General features: G+C 48.8%; 1 pseudogene; it reads left to right on the top strand.

The window, feature by feature from the left end:
- Nucleotides 1-13,591: 13,591 nt before the first annotated feature.
- On the top strand, nt 13,592-15,673 carry LOC146206528 (kinesin-like protein KIF2A pseudogene; annotated as a pseudogene).
- Nucleotides 15,674-21,134: the final 5,461 nt, after the last annotated feature.

Below are 21,134 nucleotides of genomic sequence, written 5' to 3' on the forward strand. Positions count from 1 at the left end.
TTCTTACCCAGTGAAGGCCTTTGTCTTTATCTAAAATCTACTAGGAGAGCCATTGACATCGTTTGTGTTCGAAATGGAAAGAAATTGGAAAGATGACATGATCAAAAGCTTCAAAATCCAATGGGCATACTGCTGATGACGTTACGCAGCGCTGCTGTGCGACTTGGCGACTTGAAGCACAGAAAAAAAGAAGAAATAAACACTTTCGCGGACATGGCGCAGTGCATGGCGGTGACCGAGGAAGAAAAGGAGGCCACGAAGCGCGCGCAGAGCCTCTCGTGCACCGTTCTCCGACGCACGGGGCCATGGCCGGACTTCCCTAACAAGGCTGCGCCGCGCCCAGGGACTCCGAGCAGCGAAAACGTCACTAGAAGGAGGGCATGTACTGCGAGTCGAGCGATACGGACGGCGGGGCCGCCCCAAGCCCTTGGGACGACAGTATGGCCGCCATGACGCCTAGCCCTACAGACACTCTTTGCGCCACCGCGGCGCGCCGACGTAACCTCAGCCGCAGCGGAGCCAAGGTGCGCAAACTCACACCTTCACCGAAGACACCTAGCCAGTACCGGCCGGTGCGCGTCATCGAACGCGAGATCATGGTCAGCGTGACCGAAGAGGACGAGGAAGAATCAGCCGAGCAGCCGACCCGGACGCGATGGTCACCGACTTCACGCCGGCGCCAGCAGCCTCGGTACTACCTCGAGAGCCCGTCCCCAACGGCGGCCTCGCGCAAGGTGCAGTACTGTCGTAGCCCCGAGGTGCACGAGTACACGAAGGAGAGCAGCGGCTCGTACCGGGCTCAGCGACGTGAGTGGCAGATAAAACCTGATGGCACAATCGTGGATTTGGGCGCAGACCAAGCTGCAGGCGTGATGACCTCCAGGGCCGGCGATCAGAGTCCCGAAACCACTTTACGGCTGCCAGAGTCTGTGGTGACGGCGGCCTTCAATACAGTCGTCTGCTCACCACCCCCTCGCGAGAGCAACGTCATTACCGTCATGGAACAACAGACCAAAGCAGGCCAACAGCAGCAGATCATCGAGGTAGTGGAAGACTGTAGCTGCTTTGACACAGAACCGAGGCCTCAGGAGCCGCTGCAAACAAAGATCCAAACCTCGCCCTGCAATGACTGCTTGGATGAAATGTATTTCTACGGGAAGGCTGAACCAGCTCGGCCAGTGAGCGGTGGTACAAAGTCACCACCAGCACAAGTACGAATTTTGCAAGAGGCAACTTATCAAGAAACCAACGATGACCGTTTGAAGTCACTGCAGCTGAAACAAGAGCATGTACATGACATTGTGCAGGAAGTCCGCTGCGAGTCGCCTCCAGCTCGCACAATGCCACGAAGCCATGAGTCGAATGTTGGAGCCGTTGCTGAGCCGGCGATACGCATCATACATGAAGAGCGTTTGATTGACCCTAACTCGCCAGTGGCAATGAAAGAACCACTGCTCGTTCATTCGCCGAAAGAAGTGACCTCAGCGACAGCTGCTGCATCGGCAGTGAAAGAAGAACTTAAGTCGGACTTTGTCATGGACCCTTCTATCATTCCCGTCAAGTCTCTCAGTGAAGTGCGTATCATTCAAGACTTTCCGAAGTTTGATGTTCCAGCTTCAGTGCGCATCATACCCAGTTCGGCGAACGAGGGAGGCGCGCAGCCTTCGCAAGTCGGTCAAGGGGGATCACCTGAGGCTATTCCAGTTCCTTATGAGCCCTTGCATATCCTGAAAGAAGAGCGGCGATTTGAAGCCGTAAATCTGATTCGGGACAGCCAACAAGGTGATTCGCAGCACCGACTTGCAAGAAAAGAGCGTAGTTTGGAATCGTCTCCGGAGGGACGTCGACGAAACGCCAGTCGCGAGCTCGGAAAAAAGCTGTCGCATACTCACGTGCATCACACGCTGTCCAATCACTCTCAAGAAAGTGATGACGAGCGGCGTTCGAAGCGCCTCGCCCTCGTACCGTATGAGCAAAAGGGCCTCGCAAGTCGCAGGAATTCAGACGAGGCTTACCGCGCTCGCAGTTATGAGCGACCCCGGGACGCGGCTTCACCCCCGAGCATCCACATCCAGTCACGCCGGCGCCCAGCTGGTCTGCACATCGCTCTGGAACGACCAGAGCCACCACGTTCGCCTTCTCCAGATAGGGCTCGACGTGACAAATCCCCACAGGACAAATCGAGAGATCCCAAGGTAGCCGATCGCCGAATGTTTGAACGCATTCTTTCACGGAGCCCTTCACCGTTTGATTCGCAACTAAGGCCACCGGAAGTACCACCGATAGATACCCGCTCGGCACCCATGGAAGAAGTGGCTCGTCATGCTTGGAAGCAATACTCTCTGGAATACCAGCGCTACCTGAGCAATCTTGCCGAGTGGAATCAACAGCAGGAGCTATTACGAAACCAGCTTGGAAACTTCGGAAGCGGCTCATCAGGAGGCGACAGCGATGGGGCTCGGTCTGTGGCCAGCCAGAGAGCCGACCAGGAGGACGGGCCTGTGCGCATCCGTATCGCTCTTTCCAAAAACAGCCTCCGCCGCGGCCGCTCAGGCACGCCTAGCCCGTCCGACATGTCGCCGCTGGGTTCGCCGAGACCAGGCAGCAAGCACACAGTGTGCACCGAGAGCATCAGCCTTATAGACACTGTCAAGGGACCGGAGACGCCACGCTGCAGCAGCCACATAGAGGCCAACCGCCAGCGCAGGGCACGCGCTGCAGAGGAAGCAGAACTCGAGGCCAGCTTCGAAGAAAGGCCAGACAGGCGCGTCCACATGACACCCCTATGCAGCGAGCACATGTCGTACCGTGCCTTTAGCAGCAACTCGCCACAAACAAGACCACCCCCGCGCTCCGCTACCAAGAAGGGCACGCCGCTGTCCCGCCTGCTGCCGGTGATGCCCGTCACTAAGCATTACATGGAACGCATCGACTTCCCCGACAGTCCGGAACGCCGACAGGTTCCGCCGCGCAAGAATCGCCGGCAGTTCGTCTATCCAGTGCTCCAGCAGATGGGGATACCGAAGGACTTTCTCGTCTACTTCCTAGTGTCCATGGCAACCCTGGCAAGTATTTTCGCAATCATTGGTGTCTTCAGCAAGCACGAGCGCAGTCTCAGCGAGCACGCTACCCAAAACGCGCCTGTTGCCGTGCCGTTGAGTAATGGAAGCAGCTCTCTCTTCGCTGGCTACAGGCGCCATGATAAGACACCAAAAAGGTTCAACATTTGCAAAAGTGCCGACTGCCAGCGAGAAGGGAGCTATCTGGCAAGTCATCTGAGCTGGGACATTGAACCGTGCGTCGACTTCCGCGCATTCGTCTGCAACAAGCCAGGCCCAGCACCTCTGATGGCACTTGAAACAAGTGTGGCCAAGGAAGTGCGACAAAAATCCCCCCGGCCAGAAATAATGCCGCTCAAACATCTTCATGACCGCTGCATGAAAGTTGAAAACCGCAAATGGAGCCAGCTACGCACTGCGTTCGCTCGCCTCTCATTGGCTGGTTGGCCTTTTCAAGAGTCACATAATCTCTCCCACGACCTGGTTTGGGAAGTTGCTGCGGCATTAGAGCGACGCCTCGGAGTGAGCAGTCTCTTGAGTGTGTCTGTTGAACCGCAGTCCAGGGTAGTAGTGATTGCTAAGATGAAAGCCTGGCCGCAATCTAGAGACAAGATCATGCAGTCTCTATTCGTAAAATATGCCGAGGCGCTTCGCCCATCGACCAAAGACTTGGAGAAACGCGCCGCCGATGTGCTGGTTTTCAGCAGGAAGCTAGACGCTCTACCGAACCAGCGCCCAAGCGATCGCTCCAGCTCCAGTCCTTACAGCCGCTTTGTCTCTCTTCTGGGGCTTGGAGCTGAAAGGGAGGTTCTCTTCTCAAAGGAAATGGCTTCGAAGTTGACTCGGCTAGTGAACGACACGGCGCCTAGCGTGGTGCTCAACTACCAGGGCCTATTAGCGGCCGAGAAAATATCGCTTCTCCTTCCCGGAGCGAAGGTCAGCGAGGAAGCATGCTGGCGACTGGTACGCGACGTGCTACCAGAATTGTACCTGTACGCCGCCTACCTAGAAAAGGGATCAGCCCTGAAGGACGCTGCCAACGTCACCGAAAGTATCAGGAACAACGTGATACTCTACGTGAACGCGGCATCATGGATGGAGGCCAGCGTGCGCAAGCAGGCCGTTGAGCGGCTCCGCGACCTGCGCGTGCTCGCTTTCGCGCCTGCCTGGTTCTCGGACGCCAAGCGGGTGCACGTCAAGTTCGGGAGCCTGCCGCACCCCAGCATGGACAACGGGCCGCTGGCGTATGTAGCGCTCAAGGAGCACACGCACGGCCGAAAGCTGCGGGGAGAAGCTTGGCCTATTCCACCGGACAGCTCAGAGTGCGCCTTCGACGGCTCCCTGCGAACCATGTACATGCCACTCCTTGCGACCAGTCTGACCAAGGTCCAGTCGTCACCGCTGGTGCTGGCCAGGCTGCCGACGCTGGGCGTGCATGTGGCCGCATGCATGATGCACGTGGTGACCGCGCAAGCTGACCACTGGTGGGGCGGACGCAGCTTGCGAACGCTCAAACCACTGCGCAAGTGCGTCGGCTCACGCGACGGCGACGCTCTCCTCAACCGGATGGCGGCGTTAGCTCCCGCTCACAGCATCTACTCAAGCCGCATGCGGGCGGCCAGTGCAAATGTTCACGAATACCGCCTTCAGCACGCCGAGAACGTCACGGCTGAGCAGATGTTCTTTATCCAGTTCGCCAGGGCGCTGTGCCACGGTCCGGCTCATCTGGTCAACGTCCCGCTGAAAAACTACGAGCCCTTCCGCAGAGCCTTCGGCTGCCACCCGGGGACCCGCATGAGCCCGGCCAAAACCTGCCATTTCTGGGCCAGCTGACAAGTCCGATGTGCTGTTCAGGTCTGGCGGCTCCAGCTCCAGTCTGATACCGCCAGCAAGCTGGAGCATTGCTGCTCGGCTATTACATCAGAAAAAAAAAAAAAAAGTGTTTTTTTTTTTCGTTATTTTTGTACCACTGTCACAAAGTATCGCTTTCTTTTGTTCTTTTTCATGAATGCAAAATAAACTGAGCAAGAAAAACTGGCCCGTATGGTATCTGACAGCCGTAAGCAAAGAAATTGTGTTCAAATTTTGACGGACAGAACAGGCGCTCACTATTTACTTTACGCGATAGCTAACGGTTCCTCCCATATCTCGGAAAAGCGGCGCTGTCGCCGTCGGCGCTGTTGGTCATGAATGAATAATCCTCAATAGTCGCCAGAAAAATTACGTCACAGATTCATTACCTCCTTGCACGGATTCTAATCCATGCCCTCGTAGTGCGAGCCAGACAAGCTACCGACGACGCCACGCAAGACACGCTTATACAGATTCATGTGTATGTCGTGTGGTACTTTAGGACTGTATGCTAACGAGTGCATGTGTAATTAACAGATAAAAATTATGACGAAGCTTAAGCTCCATTTAAAAGTAGAACACCTTTTTTCATTCCGCGGATTTTCGGCATTGAGAGACGGGCAAAGGCTGGCAAAAAAACTATAGTTAGCTCGATTTTTGAGAAAAGGAAGGCGAATTATCTGCTGCACTCTTACAATGAAAGGCATGCTTTTGGATGTATACATATATCGGCGGCAAGGATTCCTATCACAAAGTAACCTCTAACTTGACCAGCAAATGGATGCTAAGTGGGAAATGAAATGGTGTGACACCACTCTGAGCGCTGCACAACGAATAGTTGCGTCACAATTTCGATCAGAAATCACGTGCGTATATTTTTCGATGCATAATTATTAAGCGAAGCTCGATATACGAATGTAAAAATTAAGCGAGTAAACTGCATGCTGCCATCTCTAACCTGTCATTTCTAGAGGCATAGGGGCGCCGGAATCACATGATTCCATTCTCTCAATGGTAAGGTCCTCTCGGCAGAGATACCTGGCGTCAAATAGCAGAAATATTTTTTTTTTAAACGAAGAAGACTTCATGTCGGAGTCTGGCACCCTCAACCTCACCTAACTCACCCCCTTCCCCTCTAGGCCTCAGGTGATCCTCATGAATAAAGGTTTTTGAATGAATGAATGAATGAATGAATGAATGAATGAATGAATGAATGAATGAATGAATGAATGAATGAATGAATGAATGAATGAATGAATGAATGAATGAATGAATGAAGAGCGCAGTTAACGCCCGCTGTTCTTGTTGCTGCTGTTGGGAGAAAAACGAAGACTGCGTGCCAGCCCAAAGCTTGCCACTTGAACCCTTCCAAAAAAATGGAATTGATGTAATTCCCGTGGCGCTTGTCCCAATCGGTGATGGTATGATCAAAATGAAAACACCGAAAACAATTCAACAGGAACTAAGATCTCTCACGGCCCATTACTTGCAGATATCTGAAGTGCGGCCTTTCGGTCGTAGAGGCATTGTTTGCAAGTCGGTAGACATTGCTCGTGTCGCATACTTGCTTGAATGCAAAAAAATTCAGTTCAGTGCCGGTTAAAGCATTTATTCCTGAACAACTAGCATGTATCAAAAGTATTGAGCGTGGTGTCGACCCAGCATCTTCCCCACAGGAAATATCAAAATTTCAGAATGCGGGAGTTGGAGTACTCTCTATTTATCCATGCAGTCGAGAGGTGAACGGCTCGCGATTTCCAAAGGAGTCGGTAATAACTTTTCCGCGTTCCTACTGTCCCGATGAATTAAACATTTGGCCTATTGTATATCGTGTAAGACCCTCTGCATTCCCGCCATTTGCAATACACCAACTGCTGGCGGTTTGGCGTGGAAGTCTGCTACCCGCGTGTGTGTGCACAGAACCGTTCACTTGACAACTGCCCCTCAGATCAGCCTCATTGTTGCATATGCAATAGCAACCAAACAGCTGATGATGCAGACTGTCCAAAACGTAGTTAAGAACAAAACTTATTGGAGATAATCATAGAGAGGCGCTGCTCAAGAGCAGATGCATACGCATGTTTGGACAAAAAAAAAACAAAAAAAAAAAACAAGAGTCGTACGCCAGTCGTGTGCGCTGCTCTATTAGAGGCATTGAGTCCAGTTTGGCAACATCAATTGTATCTACTGTGGAAAAACCCCTCAATACTGCGGTTGAGCGCATGATGACCACGTTTTCTGAGGCGTTGGCTCAGATTGTAGCAGCACAGTCAGTGTCATCATCACCATTGGATCAGACATCAACATCTGCATCTCTGCCAGATTGTACAAACAGTGCTACCCGTTCAACGGCCCCTCCTGATCATTCTCAGGCGCAAGCATACATCAATGTTTCTAGTAATACCCATCGCACTGACATCTGCGCCACAGACGTTGACATGACGTGCCCGTCCCAGAAGAGCCGTGCTTCGTCACCATCAAAATCTAGTCTACCTCAGGTAAAAGCAAAAAAGTATCACTAAAGGTCCTCCCTCAGACTGACGCCCTCAAAGAGGCTATTACAGCCTCTTTAATGAATCAGTAATCATGCTGGTCTTAAAATTTTACAATGGACTTATTGCCGCTCCGTTCTGTCTTCCTTTCCTGATTTAGAATTACCTCTTAAACGCAACCCTGATATCGAACTTCTACAAGAAACGTGGCTATCTCCTAGTAAACCATTTTCTATGAAAATTTTCATAGCCTTCAGAGCCGACCGCAATATCGGCAGAGGAAGCGGATTGGCAATGATCTCAAACAATATATGTCATCTAATCTAATAAAGTTATACGTCCTTACTGTGAGCTTTTAGCGATCAGTATTTTGCTTCCGGATTGTGCCTTAATAAAAATAGTTAATGCCTACTTTCCTTTAGGGGTTTGGTTTGGTTTTGGGGTTTACGCCCCCAAGCGACTCAGGCCATAAGAGACGCCGTAGTGGAGGACTCAGGAAATTTCGACCACCTGGGGTTCTTTAACGTGCACTGACATCGCACAGCACACGGGCGCCTTGCTTTTCGCCTCCATCGAAAAGCGGCCGCCGAGGCCAGGATTCGACCCCGCGTCTTTGGGCACAGTAGTCGAGCGCCCTATTCCACTCCGCCACCCGGGCGGGGCACTTTCCTTTAGGCGTGCTCAGGGCAGACTGTTTGGATGGGTTATTGACCGGCGCATACTACAGAGGAGTGCGTAGTGTCGTACGCGGATAAACTCCGCAGTAGTAGCCATTGTTGTGGATGACACTCTGCAAGAGCATTTAATGGATGCAGCGGAGGTTTTGGATGCTGCAGGTGGCATGGTAGTAGTTAAGTCTACCGAATCAGCGACTAGCGGCCCAATGACACATGAGGAATTTACTGCTGTGCAGTGAGAGCCTACCGAGCCTTCACACCTTCACACTCGAATCAGCGGTTAGCTGATGTGTGCCAGAGCCTAGCGGACCAGAAGCCTGTAATTCGCTGCGTCACTGATGGCACTTTTGGTGTGCGTGCATGTGCTGTGCGCGAGCCAGAAGAAGACAAATGTGCTCTTGTGGCTGCGGTGCCGAGTGTCTGCGCTGCTGAAATTCTTAAGGCCACTGTCGGATTCACCCTCGAGAAAGCTAATTGCCAGCCTGGTAGTGACGGCAACTGCGGTTTGGATCTGTCATGTCCAAGTGTGGCCTCGAAGCGTGGCGTGTCAGTGAGTTCTGCCTCCTCTGAAGGAGACGCTGTTCCTGCAAAACACAAGTCCCGCCATCGGAAGTCGAAGGGCAAGAAATCTCGTCGCCGCTCCAAATCGAGGGGAAAGGGTGCCAGTTATCATGCACCTTCCAGATTAGCGCCAGACATCTCGGATGCTTGACCTAATTGCACTTTGGTCACCGTGGCCAGCGCCCAGCAGCTGATTGTTGCAACCCTCAACGTGTGTGGTCTCCGGTAGGCAGAAATATGTATTGCTGCGCGGCTGTTTTCGGGCAGCGACTAGACATCATCGCTGTTCAGGAGAAGATAGAAAGTGAACTGGACACGGAGATACCCCTGCGAGCCTTTTTATCAGATTAAAATGTCTGTGTGTCTCACTCAGTAGGCCTTTCGGCGGGTTGCTTCATGTTCTCTAAGAATAGAATCTGTTTCTAACTTTATGCACCAGGTTGACCAGGTATGTTGTGACTTTCGGCGGAATGTCGAATCGTTTGGAGGTTTATCAATGTGCATGCTTCAAATAATCGGGTGCAGCGAGCAGCTTTTTCCAGTAATATTGCACATCTCTAGAATACGATCGGTGTTTGATACTGATGGGTGACTTCAACTGCGTATGCGACTCACATGATCGTACGGGGCCTAGTCAAAATGCCGATGAAAGCCCTGGTATTTTATCATGTATCACTGAAAGCCCAGGTTTAACTGATACTGGACTATCATCCACATTCACATATATTAGAGGGGCTTCACATTCACGTCTTGATTACATTTACGTCTCCGCAGAATTTCTTAAACTTCGCATTTCATGCGATGTTAGGCCTATTTCTTTCTCTGACCATTGCGTGGTCAGGGCGGATTGGGGAAAGTTCCCGTCCAAATGTTCAGCCGCAGCGGGCCCTGTGAAAGCTTAATCCTTCGCTGTTAAACGAGGAAGAATTTGCACAGCGCGTGACGGCAGCTTCGGATTCTTGTTTCGCCTTGAGTCTACCATTATTTGCAGCTTGGGAGTTGTTTAAGCAACAAGTTCGGGACATTGCTATAGAGATTGGTTCAGTCAGGTCTTACTTCAAATACGGTGAAGAAAAGCGGCTGCTGCAGCACCTTCGTAATTTGCACGAGTTTGAATGTGAGGCTCCTGGCGATGCAGAGCGCTTTCGGGAGGGCCCATGTGCAGTCCCGTAGCAATCGGGCTTTGCAGTCTGAGGAGCCAACTAAAAAGACATTGCTTCATGAGCGTCGCCATGCGGCTGCCGAACGAGTCTCTGAATTTTATTGCAATGGTGCCTTGCTGACTAATTCCGATACAATAGTAGCCGAGTTTGCAAATCACTACACCTGTCTTTTTTCTGCCTCTACAAGTAATGCTGGTGACGTTCATGTAGATTAAGCCACTTTCTGAGGATGAATGTATAAGTTCTCCATTAAACTTAACTGAAGTGGAAGACGCAATTGACCGTTTGCACATTCAAATCTGCTCTCTCCACTGTCCTACTCCAAATTTTTTAGACTAGCATTGATGTCGGGTTTCTGCCGCAGTCTTTTAATAAAGGTCATATTGTGTTAATACCAAAAACTGATGATAAAGAAAAACTCCGATTTGTGAACGGCTACAGGCCTCGCATTCACATACCGATTATAAGATTTTCGCTAAAATCCTCTCAAATCGGCTACAGATTGCAATGTCTTCTTTGATTGGACCTCATCAAACATGTGGCTTGAGAGGCCGGTCAATACAGTCTAATCTACATGTGGCGCGTACGGTTTGCAATATTGCAGTGACGCTCAGGAACAGTTGGCGCTGCTGAAAATTGACCTGGCAAAGGCGTTTGGTCGTGTGTCATTCATTCCTTTTTTCTCTTAGATTGTGCAATCTTGGTTCAATTTTTTCTACTGGGATACGCCTTTGGTACGAAGAATGTTCCGCACGATTTATTGTAAATGGCTATCACAACCTGTCCCCATCGAGTCCTCTGTTAAACAAGGATGCATCCCACTGTCCCCGCTCTTGTCCGCTCTATACTTGGAGGCGCTTTTCATAAGTGTAATAAACAGCAGAGCAATTAGTGGGTTTTATATTATAGGTCACGAACTGAAGGTTTTAGCTTATTCAGATGACCTCGCAATTTTCTGCGCTGACAGACCAAGCACTGATGAGGTTCAATCGATCTAAGAGTTGCGGTCTCTAGTTTGGAATGTGGGGATCGATGCCTGCTGAATATGCTGGTGTGGCATGGACATCAAGGCCACCCAAGTACCTTGGAGTCCCTTTGAGTGCCTATGCGCCTTACTGGGAAGACTGTGTGCAGACTCTTCAGCGCTACGCTCAGACTTTTATCCCTCATGCATAGTCTCTCTATTTATGGCAGGGCGACCGCCTGTAATCTGTTTCTAGTCACTAAAATTTATTATATACTCCAAATAATTCACTGCGCAAGACTTTATATCCAGCGTTTCCACAGTGTTCGCTACTTTTGTGTGGGATTCATCTTTTGAAATAATGAGGCGTGATAACCTTTTCCGGCCTGCAAGTACTGTCGGCCTTGGTCTAGTCCACCTGTATGTCCGGCAGATAGTTTCGCGTTTGATGTTTTTCCGTGACGCTTCCCATGATAGCACGTGCATTTTTGCAAGTTAATCTAGTTCATGTTTTACCGAATCTTATCGTGTCCCCTAACGTTTCTCATCGTCCGTGGTTATGGGGTGTAATGCATGAGGTGTATTTATCTCTTCGATTCCTACATTTTTGCTTCTCCCCAGAGTTCCTGTTTTCTGAATCGCGGAAGCGTCTGTACAAAGATTTAATTTCTATGCTCTTTCCTCCACCCATGTATCGTTCTGTGTATTTCTGTTTACCGGGACATGATGTACTCAAAAGAGTACGGAAAATACCGCTCTCGCCATGTACGAAGACTTTCTCTTATAAGATGAACATTGAGACCCTGCCTGCTAAAACGTGGTTAGGGAAAAAGGGCATTTTGTTTCTACAGTAAATTGCCATCTTTGTGATTCTCCGAAAACCATTGAGCACTGTTTCATTGATTGTAAAGATGCAGTATTGTTCTGGGATATTTTGCAATGGACATTGAAAAAAAGACTTGATTTGACACCGCATTTTCTACAATATATCACTGCATTGCCATCTGTTGATAAGCCTTTAGACATGCTCTTTCTAATTGAGTTACACAGCCTCTGGAAAACGCGCATGATAGAAATTGAGAATATGTTGTTTCTACAAAATATCACTTCTGCGTTTGTTTGTTTGTTTGTTTGTTTGTTTGTTTGTTTGTTTGTTTGTTTGTTTGTTTGTTTTGTTTTTTTGTTTGTTTGTTTGTTTGTTTTAATAGAATTTAAGGGAATTGTATGCACAGGCTGGGGAGGGGGGGGGGGGGGGGGGACTGAACCGGAGTGGCACTCACTCTTAGTGATGTGCTATACATTGCCTCTTGTTTAGAGTTTTGTTGACTTGGTGTATCCTATTATGCATCGTGTTGATTTGATGCTTTTATCTTAATAATTTGTACATAGTCCATGTACACAGGACATTGTTTCAGTGTAATAAATACCATGCTGAAAAAAAAAGGGGGGCAAGCTTCTGTGGCGCAATGAATGAACGCCGCTTTTTAAACGCCGAAACAGCGTTTCTAATCCGCTTCAACATTCTTTTCTTTCTCTTTTCCTTTTTTTTAAATTGAAAGCAATAAAATGAATTACTAACCTATTCCATGGGGTGCATTCCTTTTAGGTTGCATTATGTAACATTTTTGGTTATTCGTAGCTGTAAAACCAGCTGTAAACCAGCTGAGAGGAGATATGAAATGCTTGAGTATGGCAACGCACGCAATATTTAATTACGTAAACATTTCCTTAATTATGTCCCGCCTTCAGTGGGTCTGTGTTACCTTTACGTTGCGTTCAGGGACATTTCTACACCAGAATCTCCGTTTACCTCGCTGACATACAGCCAGTGAGAAAAAACAAGTCGCGAGACCCTACCGTTGAAAGATGGGAATTACGCGTCGGCATCAGGCGGCGATCGGAATCATGCGCGATTTGGTGTACGCCACAGCCCAAACAGGTGGCGCGCGCGAGCAATATAAATTGACAGCACCACCTTGCCTCAGGCGCTGAGCTTCACCCCTCCCCTGCCCAGCGAGGATGCCCAAGTCGGTCTACCAGAACCAGGGGCCGTTACCACCACCAAAGACAGCTGACACAATGGGGGGCTTGGTGCGTGGCGGACGTCCCAGATTCAAAAGTATAGCGCCCCTGTCACCGACACATCTGAAACAGAAAGCGAGCGTGCCCCTCGATGCAGAACGTAGAGGGCACTAACTGTTCAAGTGTGTGTGCACTAGTGTGCTGGGTATTGTTGTTGTCCAAACCAAGGTCCAAACAACATATGAAACATACTCACAGAGGGGGATCGGCCAATAATTGGGTAGCAAAGAAAGCTTTTGAAGTATGCTTACATGTAAAAAAAAAAATGATTGCAGGCGTAGAGGAAAAGGAAAGAAAAGATGAAATATTTGAAATAAAAAATTAAAAGTCATAAACGCACACGGGAGGTTGACATTAAGATTTGTAGAACAAGTGATGTTGAAAAATTTAGCATGGCAAGCGATTTGATTCCAGTAAAATTGTTTTTTTGGCTGGGACTCCACCAAGGTATCCACCCGTTTCATCATCATCATCATCATCATCATCATCATCATCATCAATTGCGCCGCCTAATTTGCATTCTGAGCACAGTTCACAGGCCGCAAAGAAAAAGAAGAAACCCAAGGGAAGCGGACAGCGACATGTAAGGCTCTCTCGTACATGTGCGCTAAGGAACGCGCTTCCACGCTTCAGCAGCCTGACTCCCTCACAGTACGTGTACGTGAATAATTTGTGTTGTGGCTGGCTTCGACGGAGGATTAGCTTCGACGTGAGGCCGCGTGGCGAAGCTTGCAGTTCGACCATGACAACGCAAACAGGACAGGACACAAACAAAAACCCAGGACAACAAATCGTCGACATCCAGCGAAATGACGTGAGCGCAAATTCTGTCACTGTGGCGAGCACGTACTCAGACAAGCAGGTGATTGTGGCAGAGTGGAGCGAGAAGGGGGAGACCGGGGACAAGGAGGTCGAGTCTAGCAGAGGTTTTGCTCTGAGCCCAGGGCTCGAAGGCGTCACTCGGAATACTGTCAAGAATCTTTCCGAGCACATGCAGGTGCCTCTAACTTCTACCAAGTCGGGGACCATCCAGGACCTTACTCAACCAGCGCTGCCCCATGCCATGTGTCCCCCGCCAGCAAAACTCCCCACCACCAAGTCCAGCCACGCACTTTCCTCCATGGCCGACGAAGACTTGTACCTTTGCACAGTTGAGCCCCGGCAGCAGCCGCAGCTAATTATGTTGGCTCCCAGTGGCACTGCATCAGACTTGAGTGCCAGCCGGCGGTGCACAAGCGTTGTCGAGGAGGTGGACCGTATAAAGAAGCAGCGAGAAGAGAGACGTTCCCGACAGCTCAGGGAGCTTGAAGAGAAACGCGAGCGCATGAACGCGCATTACGGCAACCCCAATTGGGAGTTCATCGCCATGATTACGGAGTACAGGTCAAGCCTGTACGTTCAGCCCTTGTCAGTGAGCGGTCGATCAGTGATGCACCAGATTTGTGTGGCTGTTCGCAAAAGACCCATGAGTGCAAAAGAGGTGAATCGCAACGAGGTGGACGTCATCACGGTGCCCCACAGGGATCTTATTGTGGTCCACGAGCCAAAGTTCAAGGTAGATCAAACAAAGTTTTTGGAGAACTCAACGTTCCGTTTTGATTACGCTTTCGATGAGACGGCTGACAACGAGCTTATATACGAGTATACTGCTCGACCACTTGTACAGACAATATTTGATCAAGGAACGGCAACGTGTTTTGCTTACGGGCAATCGGGAAGTGGAAAGACGCATACTATGGGCGGCGAGTTCATTGGAAAACAGCAGGACTGCTCTAAGGGCATTTACGCGCTGGCAGCAAAGGATGTCTTCAGTTTTTTAAATTGTATACATAAAAATGAAGAACTGGTAGTTTATGTGAGCTTTATGGAAATATACAATGGAATTGTATTCGATCTACTGAATGGAAAGGCAAAGTTGCGAGTGCTGGAAGATTATAAGCAGCAGGTTCAGGTTGTTGGCCTTGTTGAGAAAGAGGTTGGCTCTCTAGAGGAAGTCCTCAAACTTATACATCAATGCAACGGGGTCAGGACATCGGGAAGGACAATGACCAACCAGAGCTCCTCCCGTTCCCATGCGGTATTCCAAATAATCTTGAGGACCAGGAACTCAGGGAATCTACATGGAAAGTTATCTCTCGTTGACCTGGCCGGAAACGAGAGGGGCGCCGACACATCAAGTACCAACTTGAAGACTCGAACGGAGGGCGCTGAGATCAACAAGAGCTTGCTAGCCCTCAAAGAATGCATTCGAGCACTGGGTCATCGTGGTGCCCACATCCCATTCAGGGCAAGCAAGCTGACCCAGGTCCTCAGGGATTCCTTTACTGGCGAAAACTCCAGGACCTGCATGATTGCAATGGTGTCTCCAGGCTTAAGCTCTTGTGACAACTCACTGAACACATTGCGATACGCAAACAGAGTGAAAGAGCTTGGGGTTAAGGAGAGCCCAAAGCTCAAGTCCACCTCCAGTGAAGGTCAGAAAGCTGACAACCTACCTCTGCTTCTGGTCTCTGATGTGGAAACGTCAAGTGACAAGTGCACAGTCCGGGAAGCAATCTCCCCCTCACAAACGATGAAAGAAGAAGTCCTAGAACTCCATAATACTGTTGCCGAGGTTAGCCAAGCATGGGTGCATCAAGATAAGAACTTACTGGCCATGACAAAAGAAGCGAACTACGACCTTGACCTGTACGTACAGAAACTCAAGGACTTAGTAGCCGAGAAGATAGAAGTTCTCTCCAAATTCAATGAAAAAGTAACTAAATTCCAGCAACATCTACGCAAGGAAAAAATGAGCATGAGCATCATGCGTCCCGCGAAGTGAAAAGAACCTCACACAATATCTGATCAATACCTGGTCCCTCCTCTTGTTTCTCATTGCAGCAACAGTCAGCTTGCCTTCGGACAGATTTCTTACAATTGGAGACCTGCGTTGTGTGCTCAACCTTATGCATATTTTTATCGCAGTGGACAGTATGTTTCGGTTCAGTAGCGTACTATTTGCCCGTCGTCATCGCCATCTCCGCATCATCGACCAAGCCACTCGTCTGGTCGTAGGCTAAAAACTCCGCGCCTGCAACTCCAACCAATCTCTCTGTTCCTCAATGAAATTTTGCTGCTCCTCGTTTTCGTGGCAGACAGCGTCAAAATCGCCAGGCGTAAGCCAGAATTGATTTCGATTTGAAAGGGCACAATATTGGAGGATTGCCAGTGCGCAGCAAGACTAAATTCACTAGAGTTCTGAAAGTGCCGCAGCTGTTTTTTCTTCGCCGCCGCGTCGCTTATTGGCCACTTACGATTACGTGTTCCGGTGCTGGCAAGGATGGTCCACTTGAGCTTGGGTAGATGACCCGGCGCGGGGCTTCTGCGGTGACTGTCTGGTGTGCTTCACGAATTTTATTAATGCGAAAGCAGTAGCAGACTATGCTGGCACCGGAAGTGTCCGAAAAAATGAGTCGCTGGAAGTTGGTCCCGTTGTGATGTCATCAGTCAGTGACCGGATGAGACTTGTTAGTCGTGGTTTAAGGAAGTGTTATATCATCACAGTCATTAGTCATGTGACATGAAGTGTCATGTAATTCATGAGTCATATGTCATGTGAGTCGTTGGTCATGAGACAAAGTGCTGATTCATGTCATTTGTCAAATGACGCAAGAGGTTGGTGGCGTCATAGCCACTGTGTCTACATAACTGTCTTTACGAAAGTGTAGTCTGTACACAGACAACCAATCAAAAGGCTACGTCACGTGGTATCTGGCTGATATGAAGGCGTCTTCCGATTTGGGGCCAGTCGTTCTCCAGCATTCGACGAGAGCGGAAGTCTGTCTCCGCGTTGCCGAACGTGTACAGTCACCGCCCTGTTGTGCGGCCGTTGTGGCGCGACTTGCGGAATGGACAGAGGCTCGGTGTCGTTAGACGGATCGTTGTCTGATGTCTCCAGTGCCGGTGAAATGACTTTGTAACGTTATAGAGGAATGATGCAGCGAGGCGTGAAAAGCGCAAGGCCCATGTAGAACTGGCCACCACTCCGGGATCTGCGCGATGTCTCTCTGTATTCTGAAATTATCGTTAGTAGATGTAGAAAGACGTCGAGGAGCCCCAAACGTCGCGCCAAATATATTCTGCTCCTGTGGATTGCTTCCTTTGAATTGATATGTCCTCATAGTATAAATCTAGGAAATGCATTTTAAATACCAGTGCATTTCAGCGTAATATATACTACATTCGTAGGAATTTTCTGCGCATGTGCAAACGCGCGACACATATTTGCAAACTTCTAAGGAAGTGTGGTGCAGCCCCTGGCAAAGTTCTTACACACAGGACCACTTCGCTACCGCCTATTTGGTCAAGTTATCACGCTAATCAAAAAGATGGCTGTAGCGGAATGTAGTCCCTGCAGCAATTCCTCTTACGCATCGCTTAAGAACGAGCGGAAGCCGTAATTTTCTGGCGGAGCCTTCACACACTTACATGCCGTTACTCCAGCTGCTGTACAGCGCACGTTCACCTCAGTAAGCCGATTATTGGTCGCTTTAAATAATTTTATGTAAACGACCGTGATCCGTGTGATAAGAACGCATGGAAATATCGAACGCATGGTATAGTATCGACGGCTTCCTAATAACAGGACATCAAAGCCCCTCGGTATCAGCTCTTCCTCGTGGGTATCTGCAGAGTTAACTACTAAGCACGGCAATGAACACAAATGAGCCGAAAACACCAATGTATTCCCTGGAAATTGCGTGGTTTGCGCGTTTCGCTGTCTCTGCTCCTTTTATTCCACATTAATTCCTCACGGCGTGGTTTGGCCATCCTTAAATGCTTCTTTGTTCACTTTTCGCTCTGAGGTCGAGGACGCGAGGTCAAACGCCGGCCACGTAAGCCACATTTCGATGGACCGAAAATTATGCCGTATTCAAATCCACAAAGACAACGCAGGCGAGACGGCCCTCGAAGGCAATGGTCCTTCCGGGGCAGCTTGCCGTTTAGGGGTTGCCATACGGCGGCGCTTTGGTGTACTCCTGGTCGGGAGTACGCGGTGGTGGCTTTCTCCCCGAAGAGCGGACTGCAGGTTACGTCTTTTTTTGGCTCCTTTTTAAGCCGTAGGGGCTAGCGGACACCAGCAGACGCTCACTTGCGCAGAGTCTGCGTAAAAAACAAAAAAAAAAAGCACTCACTAAAAGTCTACCACATAGTTCACACATAAACGCAGGAACACGTACTCACACCGCACTCCTATGTTACATAGACGCCACGCCACGTTGAGGTTGGAAAAGGCAAAACTTTAGCCAGCAAAGGAAACCCACACGCCACAACTGCGGTCGTCCTGAAAAATGTTAAAGAATTAAAAAAAATGTAAGAAAGAAGACTCGAGACCTCGGTGTTGGCCGCACGAGGATTGATTTTAGTAGGAAAAAAAGTTAGCAAAAGAGAAAACAAGCAGCACGCATATAGCTCCGCTCAAGCACTGGGAGGGGGTGAGCTGAGAATCTACCCGTGCAGAAACAACGTGCAAGTACTCGTGATATTTACAACACCGAACATGGATACAAAGCAGGCTTAGAGAAAAGAGAATGCACAGTTTTATATGAAGTGCGCGCCTTCAGCAGTTGTCTCGATGGGGAGACTGCGCACCGGCCACGAAGAAATGTCTCCCGATACCCGCGTTCATGCACATTGCCACCGAAGTGTTAAGACCTCTAAAATTGGTTCCCGACCACGGCGGCCACGTTTCGATGGAGGCGGTCGAATTTACTCGACGTTCTCTACGCCCTATAGCATCCCTCATAATTATCTTGAGTATTTATGAAGTTAAAACACCTAAAGCTCCAAAGTTTGCCGCTTGTCTATTTTGCTATTGCTTCTGGAATAGGAGGAACTCTCATCTCTCTCAAAAGAACTATACAGTGGTGCTTTAGTGGTGCACCTGTAATGTGCTCGTCTGCTTCCCGCCCTCACCTGAGCCTTCTATGAGTCTTTTTACCCTCAAATCTACGCAGAGTATTTACACTGCGAATAAGTCCTCAATGGGAACTCAACAAATTTCCTTCGTGCAAGCGTGCCTGCTCCGATTGCGCGCTCTGTTCCAAACTCTGAAATTAGCAGCTGCCCAGTATGTTGTCATGGGCATTAGGTTTTCACTGATATTGATTCTTTTAGCGCTTTCCAATTCTTGAGTGAAAAATTTAGTGTTATGTCCGGCGAGCTAGAAACGTCTTAGAATAATTTCAATCAAATCTATTACCTGTGCCCGCTTGCACGTGTTGCGTCATACAAATGCTGATTTTCTCGGCAAGCCGGCGCCGTAATATCCTTGACACTGCATCGTTTAAGTGCAAGCAATAACGGTATAATTCTGGGCCGTAAGTGGTAAGTAAAACGAAACTAAACAATTTGTGGGCAATTCTTGACATATATGACCGGTGAAGACCGCCATCATCAATTTATAACATGCGGGGGTACCGCCTCTTGCCAGCATATATTCTGTCAAGATTACTCCGACGAACATTAAGGTTGCGCGTTCTTCCCAAGAAATACCGGCCAAGACAGTTGCACCAGGTTGTGAAAGGGACTTTGCAGCACTCCGACGCTTTTGCCGCCACAGCTGTGGAAGGAGCATCAATTCCTAGTGTGACCGGTGAGGGATTTAAAGTATGGCTGTCAAATTGTCTGAGAGTGGAAGCTGTATGTCCGGGACATTGCCACTGATGCCGTCATGCTGCGGCGTGGGCAAGCATCGCCCAGTGTTCTCCGCAAAGGTACTGTAGTGAGATCACCCCTTGATCGTCCAGTAACTCCAGTAGGAAGGAAGTTTTTGCACAATTCAAAGCATAGTGCAAGAGACAAAGAGCAAGCATGGAAATTAAGCCGCGCATGATCCAAAAAGAAGATTCTGCGTGCGTAGCAAGAGTTTTTATTTGGGGGCAAATCCTGTCAAACAAACGTAAAGCTGCCAAAATATCTAAAGTCGTTTTTCTCAACAACTGGGGACGAAACAGCAGATATAGTAAGCCAAGAGGTTTTTATACTGATCAGCCATAATGTAATTTTAGGGTGCTTTTTTAACCTACATTTTGTAAGGAAGATTACGAAGTGCGTATAATGCTTACTTCACTTCTGTAGTGAATGACTCAAGTTTTATAATAAAGATGTGAGAGCAGAAACTGTGTTATATTAAGCAGCTTAACTTTAAACGAAACTGTGAATAAAAATAAATGGTCAACCACTTCGTAGAGAGTAGATGTAATGCTTTGCAGCACAGGCGCGGATAGTGGCAACCACACTGGAGCGTTTGGTTGTTGTTGCGAAGGAAAAGGAAATGCCGCATTAATTAGATGAACAGCGTTTGCCTTCTTTCGCCACGCCCAAAATGCTGGAATCTTCATCGGCCTCGATCGAGCGCCGATGTGCTGGTGCTATCTCCTGCTTTTCAGCACGTGTTCTTCCGTGCCTAGCAAAATAATTTAACGCTTGTACGTCCAACAGAATATGTCATCTGATTTCGCATAAAATTGTGACACAACATTTCTTTCTGCAGCGTTCGTATCATACAATTTCACTTCCTATTTAGCATCCCTGTGCTAGTCAAGTTTGAAGAAGCATGTCCCTCCATACATGCCGCTAATGTGAGTTTCCACTGATAAGTGAGATACGCATATACTACGCTTTCCCTTTCCCCAAAAAGCAAACCAACAAAAATGTTTAATACTTTGCCATACTCTGCGCCAGTCTTTCAATACTATAGGCCAAGCAGAACCATGTCAGACTATGATTTCGTGTGTCTTAATCGATCGCAGGGGTCAAGTGGATGCAGCTAGCACAGAACCGGGTTAATTGGAGAAATATGGGAGAGTCCTTCGCCCTGCAGTGGGTATAGTCAGGCTGCTGCTGATGATGATGATGATAATGAATCGATCTAAGTGTAGTTAAACCCCGGCTAATTTTAAGGCGAAAGCCTTAAATGTATGTTTCAAGGTCGCGTCATGAGGTACAAAAAACAGAGCCTGAGCTGTCCACCATGAAACAAAATAGATCTACGCCTCTCAAAATTTGTCTTACTCTCCGGGCAAGGTTTACGCAACTATGTACGCGAAGTATGTTAAAACGGTCTGCGATAAAACTAATTAAAAATGGTGGGTATTAAGCATGAGTACTGAGAGCTAAAGCTGTGTTAAGCATGGGTGTTGATGGTTTAGCAAAGTTGTACGTAGTTTGACGGTTTGAATTAGGGGAACGCTCAAGCTAGCTTCCCCTTGAGAGGAGACGTGATAGACCCTGTAACACTA

The sequence above is a fragment of the Amblyomma maculatum genome, chromosome 1 (genome assembly GCF_055883805.1).
Source record: "Amblyomma maculatum isolate TAMU_Amacu chromosome 1, ASM5588380v1, whole genome shotgun sequence".
Lineage (NCBI taxonomy): Eukaryota > Metazoa > Arthropoda > Arachnida > Ixodida > Ixodidae > Amblyomma > Amblyomma maculatum.